Here is a 16,319-nt window from a genome sequence, read left to right as displayed (position 1 = left end):
TGTATGTGTGTGTCGGGACCACATTTGTGAATATGTTAGGGCAGTTCCAAGTGTTGATGGCTCTGCTGGAGACCCAGTGAGAGTGCTGTGTTGTGAGTGTGACAGTGTGTGTGTGTCTGTGTGTGTGTGTGTGTTTGGGGGAACCCCACAGTGTATGCTTCTAAGAAAAAGTCGATGGGTGTTTGTGTGTGTTTCTTGTGTATGTGTGTGTCGGGACCACGTATGAGAGTATTTTGTGGCAGTTCCAAGCGCCAGAGTGAATGCTGTGTTGTGAGTGTGGCAGTGTGTGTTTCTGTGTGTGTTTGTGTTGGCGGGAAAACATTGTGTATGCCTGTAAGAATAAGTCGATGGATGTTTGTGTGAGTTTCATGTGTATGTGTGTGTCGCGACCACATTTGTCAATATTTTAAGGCAGTTCCAAGTGTTGATGGTTCTGCTGGATACCCATTGTGAGTGGTGTGTTGTAAGTGTGACTGTGTGTGTGTGTGTTCAAGGGAAACCGTTGTGTATGCCTGTAAGAAAAAGTCGATGGGTGTTTGTGTGCGTTTCTTGTGTATGTGTGTGTCGGGAAAACGTTTGGGAGTATGTTAGGGCAGTTCCAAGTGTTGATGGCTCTGCCGAGGACCAGTGTGAGTGCTGTGTTGCGAGTGTGACAGTGTGTGTGTGTGTGTGTGTGTGTTTTCGGGTAACCATTGTGTATGCCTGTATGAAAAAGTCGATGGGTGTATTTGTGTGTTCTTGCGTATTGTGTTTCAGATCCACATTTGTGAGTGTGTGAGGGCAGTTCCAAGTCTTCATGAGTTTGCAGGATATCCAGTGTGAGTGTGTGTTGTGAGTGTGACAGTGTGTGTGCGTGTCTGTGTGTGTGTTTGCAGGAAACCAGTCTGTATGCCTATAAGAAAAATTCGATGGGTGTTTGTGTGTGTTTCTTCTGTATGTGTGTGTCGGGACCACATTTGTGAATATGTTAGGGCAGTTCCAAGTGTTGATGGCTCTGCTGGAGACCCAGTGAGAGTGCTGTGTTGTGAGTGTGATAGTGTGTGTGTGTCTGTGTGTGTGTGTGTGTTTGGGGGAACCCCACAGTGTATGCTTCTAAGAAAAAGTCGATGGGTGTTTGTGTGTGTTTCTTGTGTATGTGTGTGTCGAGACCACGTATGTGAGTATGTTGTGGCAGTTCCAAGCGCCAGTGTGAATGCTGTGTTGTGAGTGTGGCAGTGTGTGTTTCTGTGTGTGTTTGTGTTGGCGGGAAAACATTGTGTATGCCTGTAAGAATAAGTCGATGGATGTTTGTGTGAGTTTCATGTGTATGTGTGTGTCGCGACCACATTTGTCAATATTTTAAGGCAGTTCCAAGTGTTGATGGTTCTGCTGGATACCCATTGTGAGTGCTGTGTTGTAAGTGTGACTGTGTGTGTGTGTGTTCACGGGAAACCGTTGTGTATGCCTATAAGAAAAAGTCGATGGGTGTTTGTGTGTGATTCTTGTGTATGTGTGTGTCGGTGAAACGTTTGTGAGTATGTTAGGGCAGTTCCAAGTGTTGATGGCTCTGCCGAGGTCCAGTGTGCGTACTGTGCTGTTAGTGTGACAGTGTGTGTGTGTGTGTGTGTGTGTTTGGGGAAACCCCACTCTGTCTCCCTGTAACAAAATGTTGATGGGTGTTTGTGTGTGTTTCTTCTGTATGTGTGTGTCGGGACCACGTTTGTTTGTATGTTAGGGCAGATTCAAGTGCCAGTGTGAATGCTGTGTTGTGAGTGTGATAGTGTGTGTGTGTGTGTGTTTGCGGAAACCATTGTGCATGACTGTAAGTAAAAGTCCATGGGAGTTTGTGTGTGTTTCTTGTGTATGTGTGTGTCGGGACCACGTTTGTGAGTATGTTAGGGCAGTTCCAACTGTTGATGGCTATGCCGGGGACCCAGTGTGAGTGCTGTGTTGTGCGTGTGATAGTGTCTGTGTGTGTGTGTGTGTGTTTTGCTGGATACCATTGTGTATGTCTGTAAGAAAAAGTCGTAGGGTGTTTTTGTGTGTTTCTTCTGCATGTGTGTTTCGGGACCACGTTTGTGAATATGTTAAGGTAATTCCAAGTGTTCATGGCTCTGCTGGAGATCCAATGTGAGTGCTCTGTCGTGAGTGTGCCTTGTGTGTGTGTGTGTGTGTGTGTGTGTGTTTGCAGGAAACCATTGTGTATGCCTGCAAGAAAAAGTCGATGGGTGTTTGTGTGTGTTATTTGTATATGTGTGTGTCAGGACCATGTTTGTGATTATGTTAAAGCAGTTCCAAGTGTTGACGGCTGTGTTGGAGACCCAGTGTGAGTGCTGTGTTGTGAGTGTGATAGTGTGTGTGTGTCTGTGTGTGTTTCCGAACCCCCTGTGTACGCCTGTAAGAAAAATTCCATGGGTGTTTGTGTGTGTTTCTTGTGTATGCGTGTGTCAGGAAAACGTTTGTGAGTATGTTAGGGCAGTTCCAAGTGTTGATGGCTCTGCCGAGGCCCAGTGTGAGTGCTGTGTTGCGAGTGTGACAGTGTGTGTGTGTGTGTGTGTGTGTGTTTTCGGGTTACCATTGTGTATGCCTGTATGAAAAAGTCGATGGGTGTATTTGTGTGTTCTTGCGTATTGTGTTTCAGATCCACATTTGTGAGTGTGTGAGGGCAGTTCCAAGTGTTCATGAGTTTGCTGGATATCCAGTGTGAGTGTGTGTTGTGAGTGTGACAGTGTGTGTGCGTGTCTGTGTGTGTGTTTGCAGGAAACCAGTCTGTATGCCTATAAGAAAAATTCGATGGGTGTTTGTGTGTGTTTCTTCTGTATGTGTGTGTCGGGACCACATTTGTGAATATGTTAGGGCAGTTCCAAGTGTTGATGGCTCTGCTGGAGACCCAGTGAGAGTGCTGTGTTGTGAGTGTGACAGTGTGTGTGTGTCTGTGTGTGTGTGTGTGTTTGGGGGAACCCCACAGTGTATGCTTCTAAGAAAAAGTCGATGGGTGTTTGTGTGTGTTTCTTGTGTATGTGTGTGTCGGGACCACGTATGAGAGTATTTTGTGGCAGTTCCAAGCGCCAGAGTGAATGCTGTGTTGTGAGTGTGGCAGTGTGTGTTTCTGTGTGTGTTTGTGTTGGCGGGAAAACATTGTGTATGCCTGTAAGAATAAGTCGATGGATGTTTGTGTGAGTTTCATGTGTATGTGTGTGTCGCGACCACATTTGTCAATATTTTAAGGCAGTTCCAAGTGTTGATGGTTCTGCTGGATACCCATTGTGAGTGGTGTGTTGTAAGTGTGACTGTGTGTGTGTGTGTTCAAGGGAAACCGTTGTGTATGCCTGTAAGAAAAAGTCGATGGGTGTTTGTGTGCGTTTCTTGTGTATGTGTGTGTCGGGAAAACGTTTGGGAGTATGTTAGGGCAGTTCCAAGTGTTGATGGCTCTGCCGAGGACCAGTGTGAGTGCTGTGTTGCGAGTGTGACAGTGTGTGTGTGTGTGTGTGTGTTTTCGGGTAACCATTGTGTATGCCTGTATGAAAAAGTCGATGGGTGTATTTGTGTGTTCTTGCGTATTGTGTTTCAGATCCACATTTGTGAGTGTGTGAGGGCAGTTCCAAGTCTTCATGAGTTTGCAGGATATCCAGTGTGAGTGTGTGTTGTGAGTGTGACAGTGTGTGTGCGTGTCTGTGTGTGTGTTTGCAGGAAACCAGTCTGTATGCCTATAAGAAAAATTCGATGGGTGTTTGTGTGTGTTTTTTCTGTATGTGTGTGTCGGGACCACATTTGTCAATATGTTAGGGCAGTTCCAAGTGTTGATGGCTCTGCTGGAGACCCAGTGAGAGTGCTGTGTTGTGAGTGTGATAGTGTGTGTGTGTCTGTGTGTGTGTGTGTGTTTGGGGGAACCCCACAGTGTATGCTTCTAAGAAAAAGTCGATGGGTGTTTGTGTGTGTTTCTTGTGTATGTGTGTGTCGAGACCACGTATGTGAGTATGTTGTGGCAGTTCCAAGCGCCAGTGTGAATGCTGTGTTGTGAGTGTGGCAGTGTGTGTTTCTGTGTGTGTTTGTGTTGGCGGGAAAACATTGTGTATGCCTGTAAGAATAAGTCGATGGATGTTTGTGTGAGTTTCATGTGTATGTGTGTGTCGCGACCACATTTGTCAATATTTTAAGGCAGTTCCAAGTGTTGATGGTTCTGCTGGATACCCATTGTGAGTGCTGTGTTGTAAGTGTGACTGTGTGTGTGTGTGTTCACGGGAAACCGTTGTGTATGCCTGTAAGAAAAAGTCGATGGGTGTTTGTGTGTGATTCTTGTGTATGTGTGTGTCGGTGAAACGTTTGTGAGTATGTTAGGGCAGTTCCAAGTGTTGATGGCTCTGCCGAGGTCCAGTGTGCGTACTGTGCTGTTAGTGTGACAGTGTGTGTGTGTGTGTGTGTGTGTGTGTTTGGGGAAACCCCACTCTGTCTCCCTGTAACAAAATGTTGATGGGTGTTTGTGTGTGTTTCTTCTGTATGTGTGTGTCGGGACCACGTTTGTTTGTATGTTAGGGCAGATTCAAGTGCCAGTGTGAATGCTGTGTTGTGAGTGTGATAGTGTGTGTGTGTGTGTGTTTGCGGAAACCATTGTGCATGACTGTAAGTAAAAGTCCATGGGAGTTTGTGTGTGTTTCTTGTGTATGTGTGTGTCGGGACCACGTTTGTGAGTATGTTAGGGCAGTTCCAACTGTTGATGGCTATGCCGGGGACCCAGTGTGAGTGCTGTGTTGTGCGTGTGATAGTGTCTGTGTGTGTGTGTGTGTGTTTTGCTGGATACCATTGTGTATGTCTGTAAGAAAAAGTCGTAGGGTGTTTTTGTGTGTTTCTTCTGCATGTGTGTTTCGGGACCACGTTTGTGAATATGTTAAGGTAATTCCAAGTGTTCATGGCTCTGCTGGAGATCCAATGTGAGTGCTCTGTCGTGAGTGTGCCTTGTGTGTGTGTGTGTGTGTGTGTGTGTGTGTGTGTTTGCAGGAAACCATTGTGTATGCCTGCAAGAAAAAGTCGATGGGTGTTTGTGTGTGTTATTTGTATATGTGTGTGTCAGGACCATGTTTGTGATTATGTTAAAGCAGTTCCAAGTGTTGACGGCTGTGTTGGAGACCCAGTGTGAGTGCTGTGTTGTGAGTGTGATAGTGTGTGTGTGTCTGTGTGTGTTTCCGAACCCCCTGTGTACGCCTGTAAGAAAAATTCCATGGGTGTTTGTGTGTGTTTCTTGTGTATGCGTGTGTCAGGAAAACGTTTGTGAGTATGTTAGGGCAGTTCCAAGTGTTGATGGCTCTGCCGAGGCCCAGTGTGAGTGCTGTGTTGCGAGTGTGACAGTGTGTGTGTGTGTGTGTGTGTGTGTTTTCGGGTTACCATTGTGTATGCCTGTATGAAAAAGTCGATGGGTGTATTTGTGTGTTCTTGCGTATTGTGTTTCAGATCCACATTTGTGAGTGTGTGAGGGCAGTTCCAAGTGTTCATGAGTTTGCTGGATATCCAGTGTGAGTGTGTGTTGTGAGTGTGACAGTGTGTGTGCGTGTCTGTGTGTGTGTTTGCAGGAAACCAGTCTGTATGCCTATAAGAAAAATTCGATGGGTGTTTGTGTGTGTTTCTTCTGTATGTGTGTGTCGGGACCACATTTGTGAATATGTTAGGGCAGTTCCAAGTGTTGATGGCTCTGCTGGAGACCCAGTGAGAGTGCTGTGTTGTGAGTGTGACAGTGTGTGTGTGTCTGTGTGTGTGTGTGTGTTTGGGGGAACCCCACAGTGTATGCTTCTAAGAAAAAGTCGATGGGTGTTTGTGTGTGTTTCTTGTGTATGTGTGTGTCGGGACCACGTATGAGAGTATTTTGTGGCAGTTCCAAGCGCCAGAGTGAATGCTGTGTTGTGAGTGTGGCAGTGTGTGTTTCTGTGTGTGTTTGTGTTGGCGGGAAAACATTGTGTATGCCTGTAAGAATAAGTCGATGGATGTTTGTGTGAGTTTCATGTGTATGTGTGTGTCGCGACCACATTTGTCAATATTTTAAGGCAGTTCCAAGTGTTGATGGTTCTGCTGGATACCCATTGTGAGTGGTGTGTTGTAAGTGTGACTGTGTGTGTGTGTGTTCAAGGGAAACCGTTGTGTATGCCTGTAAGAAAAAGTCGATGGGTGTTTGTGTGCGTTTCTTGTGTATGTGTGTGTCGGGAAAACGTTTGGGAGTATGTTAGGGCAGTTCCAAGTGTTGATGGCTCTGCCGAGGACCAGTGTGAGTGCTGTGTTGCGAGTGTGACAGTGTGTGTGTGTGTGTGTGTGTTTTCGAGTAACCATTGTGTATGCCTGTATGAAAAAGTCGATGGGTGTATTTGTGTGTTCTTGCGTATTGTGTTTCAGATCCACATTTGTGAGTGTGTGAGGGCAGTTCCAAGTCTTCATGAGTTTGCAGGATATCCAGTGTGAGTGTGTGTTGTGAGTGTGACAGTGTGTGTGCGTGTCTGTGTGTGTGTTTGCAGGAAACCAGTCTGTATGCCTATAAGAAAAATTCGATGGGTGTTTGTGTGTGTTTTTTCTGTATGTGTGTGTCGGGACCACATTTGTGAATATGTTAGGGCAGTTCCAAGTGTTGATGGCTCTGCTGGAGACCCAGTGAGAGTGCTGTGTTGTGAGTGTGATAGTGTGTGTGTGTCTGTGTGTGTGTGTGTGTTTGGGGGAACCCCACAGTGTATGCTTCTAAGAAAAAGTCGATGGGTGTTTGTGTGTGTTTCTTGTGTATGTGTGTGTCGAGACCACGTATGTGAGTATGTTGTGGCAGTTCCAAGCGCCAGTGTGAATGCTGTGTTGTGAGTGTGGCAGTGTGTGTTTCTGTGTGTGTTTGTGTTGGCGGGAAAACATTGTGTATGCCTGTAAGAATAAGTCGATGGATGTTTGTGTGAGTTTCATGTGTATGTGTGTGTCGCGACCACATTTGTCAATATTTTAAGGCAGTTCCAAGTGTTGATGGTTCTGCTGGATACCCATTGTGAGTGCTGTGTTGTAAGTGTGACTGTGTGTGTGTGTGTTCACGGGAAACCGTTGTGTATGCCTGTAAGAAAAAGTCGATGGGTGTTTGTGTGTGATTCTTGTGTATGTGTGTGTCGGTGAAACGTTTGTGAGTATGTTAGGGCAGTTCCAAGTGTTGATGGCTCTGCCGAGGTCCAGTGTGCATACTGTGCTCTTAGTGTGACAGTGTGTGTGTGTGTGTGTGTGTGTGTTTGGGGAAACCCCACTCTGTCTCCCTGTAACAAAATGTTGATGGGTGTTTGTGTGTGTTTCTTCTGTATGTGTGTGTCGGGACCACGTTTGTTTGTATGTTAGGGCAGATTCAAGTGCCAGTGTGAATGCTGTGTTGTGAGTGTGATAGTGTGTGTGTGTGTGTGTTTGCGGAAACCATTGTGCATGACTGTAAGTAAAAGTCCATGGGAGTTTGTGTGTGTTTCTTGTGTATGTGTGTGTCGGGACCACGTTTGTGAGTATGTTAGGGCAGTTCCAACTGTTGATGGCTATGCCGGGGACCCAGTGTGAGTGCTGTGTTGTGCGTGTGATAGTGTCTGTGTGTGTGTGTGTGTGTTTTGCTGGATACCATTGTGTATGTCTGTAAGAAAAAGTCGTAGGGTGTTTTTGTGTGTTTCTTCTGCATGTGTGTTTCGGGACCACGTTTGTGAATATGTTAAGGTAATTCCAAGTGTTCATGGCTCTGCTGGAGATCCAATGTGAGTGCTCTGTCGTGAGTGTGCCTTGTGTGTGTGTGTGTGTGTGTGTGTGTGTTTGCAGGAAACCATTGTGTATGCCTGCAAGAAAAAGTCGATGGGTGTTTGTGTGTGTTATTTGTATATGTGTGTGTCAGGACCATGTTTGTGATTATGTTAAAGCAGTTCCAAGTGTTGACGGCTGTGTTGGAGACCCAGTGTGAGTGCTGTGTTGTGAGTGTGATAGTGTGTGTGTGTCTGTGTGTGTTTCCGAACCCCCTGTGTACGCCTGTAAGAAAAATTCCATGGGTGTTTGTGTGTGTTTCTTGTGTATGCGTGTGTCAGGAAAACGTTTGTGAGTATGTTAGGGCAGTTCCAAGTGTTGATGGCTCTGCCGAGGCCCAGTGTGAGTGCTGTGTTGCGAGTGTGACAGTGTGTGTGTGTGTGTGTGTGTGTGTGTGTGTTTTCGGGTTACCATTGTGTATGCCTGTATGAAAAAGTCGATGGGTGTATTTGTGTGTTCTTGCGTATTGTGTTTCAGATCCACATTTGTGAGTGTGTGAGGGCAGTTCCAAGTGTTCATGAGTTTGCTGGATATCCAGTGTGAGTGTGTGTTGTGAGTGTGACAGTGTGTGTGCGTGTCTGTGTGTGTGTTTGCAGGAAACCAGTCTGTATGCCTATAAGAAAAATTCGATGGGTGTTTGTGTGTGTTTCTTCTGTATGTGTGTGTCGGGACCACATTTGTGAATATGTTAGGGCAGTTCCAAGTGTTGATGGCTCTGCTGGAGACCCAGTGAGAGTGCTGTGTTGTGAGTGTGACAGTGTGTGTGTGTCTGTGTGTGTGTGTGTGTGTTTGGGGGAACCCCACAGTGTATGCTTCTAAGAAAAAGTCGATGGGTGTTTGTGTGTGTTTCTTGTGTATGTGTGTGTCGGGACCACGTATGAGAGTATTTTGTGGCAGTTCCAAGCGCCAGAGTGAATGCTGTGTTGTGAGTGTGGCAGTGTGTGTTTCTGTGTGTGTTTGTGTTGGCGGGAAAACATTGTGTATGCCTGTAAGAATAAGTCGATGGATGTTTGTGTGAGTTTCATGTGTATGTGTGTGTCGCGACCACATTTGTCAATATTTTAAGGCAGTTCCAAGTGTTGATGGTTCTGCTGGATACCCATTGTGAGTGGTGTGTTGTAAGTGTGACTGTGTGTGTGTGTGTTCAAGGGAAACCGTTGTGTATGCCTGTAAGAAAAAGTCGATGGGTGTTTGTGTGCGTTTCTTGTGTATGTGTGTGTCGGGAAAACGTTTGGGAGTATGTTAGGGCAGTTCCAAGTGTTGATGGCTCTGCCGAGGACCAGTGTGAGTGCTGTGTTGCGAGTGTGACTGTGTGTGTGTGTGTGTGTGTGTGTTTTCGGGTAACCATTGTGTATGCCTGTATGAAAAAGTCGATGGGTGTATTTGTGTGTTCTTGCGTATTGTGTTTCAGATCCACATTTGTGAGTGTGTGAGGGCAGTTCCAAGTCTTCATGAGTTTGCAGGATATCCAGTGTGAGTGTGTGTTGTGAGTGTGACAGTGTGTGTGCGTGTCTGTGTGTGTGTTTGCAGGAAACCAGTCTGTATGCCTATAAGAAAAATTCGATGGGTGTTTGTGTGTGTTTTTTCTGTATGTGTGTGTCGGGACCACATTTGTGAATATGTTAGGGCAGTTCCAAGTGTTGATGGCTCTGCTGGAGACCCAGTGAGAGTGCTGTGTTGTGAGTGTGATAGTGTGTGTGTGTCTGTGTGTGTGTGTGTGTTTGGGGGAACCCCACAGTGTATGCTTCTAAGAAAAAGTCGATGGGTGTTTGTGTGTGTTTCTTGTGTATGTGTGTGTCGAGACCACGTATGTGAGTATGTTGTGGCAGTTCCAAGTGCCAGTGTGAATGCTGTGTTGTGAGTGTGGCAGTGTGTGTTTCTGTGTGTGTTTGTGTTGGCGGGAAAACATTGTGTATGCCTGTAAGAATAAGTCGATGGATGTTTGTGTGAGTTTCATGTGTATGTGTGTGTCGCGACCACATTTGTCAATATTTTAAGGCAGTTCCAAGTGTTGATGGTTCTGCTGGATACCCATTGTGAGTGCTGTGTTGTAAGTGTGACTGTGTGTGTGTGTGTTCACGGGAAACCGTTGTGTATGCCTGTAAGAAAAAGTCGATGGGTGTTTGTGTGTGATTCTTGTGTATGTGTGTGTCGGTGAAACGTTTGTGAGTATGTTAGGGCAGTTCCAAGTGTTGATGGCTCTGCCGAGGTCCAGTGTGCGTACTGTGCTGTTAGTGTGACAGTGTGTGTGTGTGTGTGTGTGTGTGTGTTTGGGGAAACCCCACTCTGTCTCCCTGTAACAAAATGTTGATGGGTGTTTGTGTGTGTTTCTTCTGTATGTGTGTGTCGGGACCACGTTTGTTTGTATGTTAGGGCAGATTCAAGTGCCAGTGTGAATGCTGTGTTGTGAGTGTGATAGTGTGTGTGTGTGTGTGTTTGCGGAAACCATTGTGCATGACTGTAAGTAAAAGTCCATGGGAGTTTGTGTGTGTTTCTTGTGTATGTGTGTGTCGGGACCACGTTTGTGAGTATGTTAGGGCAGTTCCAACTGTTGATGGCTATGCCGGGGACCCAGTGTGAGTGCTGTGTTGTGCGTGTGATAGTGTCTGTGTGTGTGTGTGTGTGTTTTGCTGGATACCATTGTGTATGTCTGTAAGAAAAAGTCGTAGGGTGTTTTTGTGTGTTTCTTCTGCATGTGTGTTTCGGGACCACGTTTGTGAATATGTTAAGGTAATTCCAAGTGTTCATGGCTCTGCTGGAGATCCAATGTGAGTGCTCTGTCGTGAGTGTGCCTTGTGTGTGTGTGTGTGTGTGTGTGTGTGTTTGCAGGAAACCATTGTGTATGCCTGCAAGAAAAAGTCGATGGGTGTTTGTGTGTGTTATTTGTATATGTGTGTGTCAGGACCATGTTTGTGATTATGTTAAAGCAGTTCCAAGTGTTGACGGCTGTGTTGGAGACCCAGTGTGAGTGCTGTGTTGTGAGTGTGATAGTGTGTGTGTGTCTGTGTGTGTTTCCGAACCCCCTGTGTACGCCTGTAAGAAAAATTCCATGGGTGTTTGTGTGTGTTTCTTGTGTATGCGTGTGTCAGGAAAACGTTTGTGAGTATGTTAGGGCAGTTCCAAGTATTGATGGCTCTGCCGAGGCCCAGTGTGAGTGCTGTGTTGCGAGTGTGACAGTGTGTTTGTGTGTGTGTGTGTTTTCGGGTTACCATTGTGTATGCCTGTATGAAAAAGTCGATGGGTGTATTTGTGTGTTCTTGCGTATTGTGTTTCAGATCCACATTTGTGAGTGTGTGAGGGCAGTTCCAAGTGTTCATGAGTTTGCTGGATATCCAGTGTGAGTGTGTGTTGTGAGTGTGACAGTGTGTGTGCGTGTCTGTGTGTGTGTTTGCCGGAAACCAGTCTGTATGCCTATAAGAAAAATTCGATGGGTGTTTGTGTGTGTTTCTTCTGTATGTGTGTGTCGGGACCACATTTGTGAATATGTTAGGGCAGTTCCAAGTGTTGATGGCTCTGCTGGAGACCCAGTGAGAGTGCTGTGTTGTGAGTGTGACAGTGTGTGTGTGTCTGTGTGTGTGTGTGTGTTTGGGGGAACCCCAAAGTGTATGCTTCTAAGAAAAAGTCGATGGGTGTTTGTGTGTGTTTCTTGTGTATGTGTGTGTCGGGACCACGTATGAGAGTATTTTGTGGCAGTTCCAAGCGCCAGAGTGAATGCTGTGTTGTGAGTGTGGCAGTGTGTGTTTCTGTGTGTGTTTGTGTTGGCGGGAAAACATTGTGTATGCCTGTAAGAATAAGTCGATGGATGTTTGTGTGAGTTTCATGTGTATGTGTGTGTCGCGACCACATTTGTCAATATTTTAAGGCAGTTCCAAGTGTTGATGGTTCTGCTGGATACCCATTGTGAGTGCTGTGTTGTAAGTGTGACTGTGTGTGTGTGTGTTCAAGGGAAACCGTTGTGTATGCCTGTAAGAAAAAGTCGATGGGTGTTTGTGTGCGTTTCTTGTGTATGTGTGTGTCGGGAAAACGTTTGGGAGTATGTTAGGGCAGTTCCAAGTGTTGATGGCTCTGCCGAGGACCAGTGTGAGTGCTGTGTTGCGAGTGTGACAGTGTGTGTGTGTGTGTGTGTGTGTGTTTTCGGGTAACCATTGTGTATGCCTGTATGAAAAAGTCGATGGGTGTATTTGTGTGTTCTTGCGTATTGTGTTTCAGATCCACATTTGTGAGTGTGTGAGGGCAGTTCCAAGTCTTCATGAGTTTGCAGGATATCCAGTGTGAGTGTGTGTTGTGAGTGTGACAGTGTGTGTGCGTGTCTGTGTGTGTTTGCAGGAAACCAGTCTGTATGCCTATAAGAAAAATTCGATGGGTGTTTGTGTGTGTTTTTTCTGTATGTGTGTGTCGGGACCACATTTGTGAATATGTTAGGGCAGTTCCAAGTGTTGATGGCTCTGCTGGAGACCCAGTGAGAGTGCTGTGTTGTGAGTGTGATAGTGTGTGTGTGTCTGTGTGTGTGTGTGTGTGTGTTTGGGGGAACCCCACAGTGTATGCTTCTAAGAAAAAGTCGATGGGTGTTTGTGTGTGTTTCTTGTGTATGTGTGTGTCGAGACCACGTATGTGAGTATGTTGTGGCAGTTCCAAGCGCCAGTGTGAATGCTGTGTTGTGAGTGTGGCAGTGTGTGTTTCTGTGTGTGTTTGTGTTGGCGGGAAAACATTGTGTATGCCTGTAAGAATAAGTCGATGGATGTTTGTGTGAGTTTCATGTGTATGTGTGTGTCGCGACCACATTTGTCAATATTTTAAGGCAGTTCCAAGTGTTGATGGTTCTGCTGGATACCCATTGTGAGTGGTGTGTTGTAAGTGTGACTGTGTGTGTGTGTGTTCACGGGAAACCGTTGTGTATGCCTGTAAGAAAAAGTCGATGGGTGTTTGTGTGTGATTCTTGTGTATGTGTGTGTCGGTGAAACATTTGTGAGTATGTTAGGGCAGTTCCAAGTGTTGATGGCTCTGCCGAGGTCCAGTGTGCGTACTGTGCTGTTAGTGTGACAGTGTGTGTGTGTGTGTGTGTGTGTGTTTGGGGAAACCCCACTCTGTCTCCCTGTAACAAAATGTTGATGGGTGTTTGTGTGTGTTTCTTCTGTATGTGTGTGTCGGGACCACGTTTGTTTGTATGTTAGGGCAGATTCAAGTGCCAGTGTGAATGCTGTGTTGTGAGTGTGATAGTGTGTGTGTGTGTGTGTTTGCGGAAACCATTGTGCATGACTGTAAGTAAAAGTCAATGGGAGTTTGTGTGTGTTTCTTGTGTATGTGTGTGTCGGGACCACGTTTGTGAGTATGTTAGGGCAGTTCCAACTGTTGATGGCTATGCCGGGGACCCAGTGTGAGTGCTGTGTTGTGCGTGTGATAGTGTCTGTGTGTGTGTGTGTGTTTTGCTGGATACCATTGTGTATGTCTGTAAGAAAAAGTCGTAGGGTGTTTTTGTGTGTTTCTTCTGCATGTGTGTTTCGGGACCACGTTTGTGAATATGTTAAGGTAATTCCAAGTGTTCATGGCTCTGCTGGAGATCCAATGTGAGTGCTCTGTCGTGAGTGTGCCTTTTGTGTGTGTGTGTGTGTGTGTGTGTGTTTGCAGGAAACCATTGTGTATGCCTGCAAGAAAAAGTCGATGGGTGTTTGTGTGTGTTATTTGTATATGTGTGTGTCAGGACCATGTTTGTGATTATGTTAAAGCAGTTCCAAGTGTTGACGGCTGTGTTGGAGACCCAGTGTGAGTGCTGTGTTGTGAGTGTGATAGTGTGTGTGTGTCTGTGTGTGTTTCCGAACCCCCTGTGTACGCCTGTAAGAAAAATTCCATGGGTGTTTGTGTGTGTTTCTTGTGTATGCGTGTGTCAGGAAAACGTTTGTGAGTATGTTAGGGCAGTTCCAAGTGTTGATGGCTCTGCCGAGGCCCAGTGTGAGTGCTGTGTTGCGAGTGTGACAGTGTGTTTGTGTGTGTGTGTGTTTTCGGGTTACCATTGTGTATGCCTGTATGAAAAAGTCGATGGGTGTATTTGTGTGTTCTTGCGTATTGTGTTTCAGATCCACATTTGTGAGTGTGTGAGGGCAGTTCCAAGTGTTCATGAGTTTGCTGGATATCCAGTGTGAGTGTGTGTTGTGAGTGTGACAGTGTGTGTGCGTGTCTGTGTGTGTGTTTGCCGGAAACCAGTCTGTATGCCTATAAGAAAAATTCGATGGGTGTTTGTGTGTGTTTCTTCTGTATGTGTGTGTCGGGACCACATTTGTGAATATGTTAGGGCAGTTCCAAGTGTTGATGGCTCTGCTGGAGACCCAGTGAGAGTGCTGTGTTGTGAGTGTGATAGTGTGTGTGTGTCTGTGTGTGTGTGTGTGTGTGTTTGGGGGAACCCCACAGTGTATGCTTCTAAGAAAAAGTCGATGGGTGTTTGTGTGTGTTTCTTGTGTATGTGTGTGTCGAGACCACGTATGTGAGTATGTTGTGGCAGTTCCAAGCGCCAGAGTGAATGCTGTGTTGTGAGTGTGGCAGTGTGTGTTTCTGTGTGTGTTTGTGTTGGCGGGAAAACATTGTGTATGCCTGTAAGAATAAGTCGATGGATGTTTGTGTGAGTTTCATGTGTATGTGTGTGTCGCGACCACATTTGTCAATATTTTAAGGCAGTTCCAAGTGTTGATGGTTCTGCTGGATACCCATTGTGAGTGGTGTGTTGTAAGTGTGACTGTGTGTGTGTGTGTTCAAGGGAAACCGTTGTGTATGCCTGTAAGAAAAAGTTGATGGGTGTTTGTGTGCGTTTCTTGTGTATGTGTGTGTCGGGAAAACGTTTGGGAGTATGTTAGGGCAGTTCCAAGTGTTGATGGCTCTGCCGAGGACCAGTGTGAGTGCTGTGTTGCGAGTGTGACAGTGTGTGTGTGTGTGTTTTCGGGTAACCATTGTGTATGCCTGTATGAAAAAGTCGATGGGTGTATTTGTGTGTTCTTGCGTATTGTGTTTCAGATCCACATTTGTGAGTGTGTGAGGGCAGTTCCAAGTCTTCATGAGTTTGCAGGATATCCAGTGTGAGTGTGTGTTGTGAGTGTGACAGTGTGTGTGCGTGTCTGTGTGTGTGTTTGCAGGAAACCAGTCTGTATGCCTATAAGAAAAATTCGATGGGTGTTTGTGTGTGTTTTTTCTGTATGTGTGTGTCGGGACCACATTTGTGAATATGTTAGGGCAGTTCCAAGTGTTGATGGCTCTGCTGGAGACCCAGTGAGAGTGCTGTGTTGTGAGTGTGATAGTGTGTGTGTGTCTGTGTGTGTGTGTGTGTGTTTGGGGGAACCCCACAGTGTATGCTTCTAAGAAAAAGTCGATGGGTGTTTGTGTGTGTTTCTTGTGTATGTGTGTGTCGAGACCACGTATGTGAGTATGTTGTGGCGGTTCCAAGTGCCAGTGTGAATGCTGTGTTGTGAGTGTGGCAGTGTGTGTTTCTGTGTGTGTTTGTGTTGGCGGGAAAACATTGTGTATGCCTGTAAGAATAAGTCGATGGATGTTTGTGTGAGTTTCATGTGTATGTGTGTGTCGCGACCACATTTGTCAATATTTTAAGGCAGTTCCAAGTGTTGATGGTTCTGCTGGATACCCATTGTGAGTGCTGTGTTGTAAGTGTGACTGTGTGTGTGTGTGTTCACGGGAAACCGTTGTGTATGCCTGTAAGAAAAAGTCGATGGGTGTTTGTGTGTGATTCTTGTGTATGTGTGTGTCGGTGAAACGTTTGTGAGTATGTTAGGGCAGTTCCAAGTGTTGATGGCTCTGCCGAGGTCCAGTGTGCGTACTGTGCTGTTAGTGTGACAGTGTGTGTGTGTGTGTGTGTGTGTGTGTGTGTGTTTGGGGAAACCCCACTCTGTCTCCCTGTAACAAAATGTTGATGGGTGTTTGTGTGTGTTTCTTCTGTATGTGTGTGTCGGGACCACGTTTGTTTGTATGTTAGGGCAGATTCAAGTGCCAGTGTGAATGCTGTGTTGTGAGTGTGATAGTGTGTGTGTGTGTGTGTGTTTGCGGAAACCATTGTGCATGACTGTAAGTAAAAGTCCATGGGAGTTTGTGTGTGTTTCTTGTGTATGTGTGTGTCGGGACCACGTTTGTGAGTATGTTAGGGCAGTTCCAACTGTTGATGGCTATGCCGGGGACCCAGTGTGAGTGCTGTGTTGTGCGTGTGATAGTGTCTGTGTGTGTGTGTGTGTTTTGCTGGATACCATTGTGTATGTCTGTAAGAAAAAGTCGTAGGGTGTTTTTGTGTGTTTCTTCTGCATGTGTGTTTCGGGACCACGTTTGTGAATATGTTAAGGTAATTCCAAGTGTTCATGGCTCTGCTGGAGATCCAATGTGAGTGCTCTGTCGTGAGTGTGCCTTTTGTGTGTGTGTGTGTGTGTGTGTGTGTGTTTGCAGGAAACCATTGTGTATGCCTGCAAGAAAAAGTCGATGGGTGTTTGTGTGTGTTATTTGTATATGTGTGTGTCAGGACCATGTTTGTGATTATGTTAAAGCAGTTCCAAGTGTTGACGGCTGTGTTGGAGACCCAGTGTGAGTGC

Source organism: Ursus arctos, chromosome Y (genome assembly GCF_023065955.2).
Source record: "Ursus arctos isolate Adak ecotype North America chromosome Y, UrsArc2.0, whole genome shotgun sequence".
Classification (NCBI taxonomy): domain Eukaryota; kingdom Metazoa; phylum Chordata; class Mammalia; order Carnivora; family Ursidae; genus Ursus; species Ursus arctos.
The sequence above is the reverse complement of the archived record's forward strand: the minus strand, read 5'-3'. Positions refer to the sequence as shown.